The sequence below is a fragment of the Myotis davidii genome, unplaced genomic scaffold (genome assembly GCF_000327345.1).
Source record: "Myotis davidii unplaced genomic scaffold, ASM32734v1 scaffold326, whole genome shotgun sequence".
Taxonomy (NCBI): Eukaryota; Metazoa; Chordata; class Mammalia; order Chiroptera; family Vespertilionidae; genus Myotis; species Myotis davidii.
In genome coordinates this window covers 303,365-303,909 of record NW_006296626.1, presented here as the reverse complement: position 1 = coordinate 303,909, position 545 = coordinate 303,365, and the positions used below count along the sequence as shown (strand labels likewise).

General features: G+C 65.7%; 1 protein-coding gene across 1 annotated transcript in view; it reads right to left on the bottom strand.

The window, feature by feature from the left end:
* KMT5C (lysine (K)-specific methyltransferase 5C) overlaps positions 1-545 on the bottom strand; it is a 33,094-nt gene that overhangs the window by 25,464 nt on the left and 7,085 nt on the right. The gene's annotated exons all lie outside the window — the stretch shown is intronic.

Here is a 545-nt window from a genome sequence, read left to right as displayed (position 1 = left end):
GGGGAGAAAAGCGCTCAGTGCGGCCCGAACGCAACAAGTGCTCCTGACGGTGGGGGCGCCCCCCAAACAGATGACAGCCCCGCTTCATCAGCAGCGTCTTCGCACGCGCTGGAGCGCAGACACAAAGGCCCCGCCACACGCGCGCGCACATACATGCAAACACATACAAACGCACACACGTGCAAACACACGCACGCAAACACGCGTGCACACACATGCAAACACCCACCCCCCACATGCGTGCACACACATGCACGCGCACACACGCACACGGGAGGCAGATCATGACGGACTGCAAGTCTGCGAGGACCCTGAAGGCTGAGCCCTGCAGGAGCTGGGAGTCAAGAGGCTCACCCCACCTCTGGCCCTCCCCCAGGGCGGGGGGATCCCCCCTCCACCCACAGTCCCCACCTTTCCTCCCCAGCCGCCCAGGGAGCCGTGAGGCGTCAGGAGGCCCCGGGTGCTGCCCCAGGCAGCCTGGAGGAGGTGGGGAGGCGGAGGAGGGCTCCCAGCACCTGCTCCCTCTCTAAGGATGCTTTTCTGGG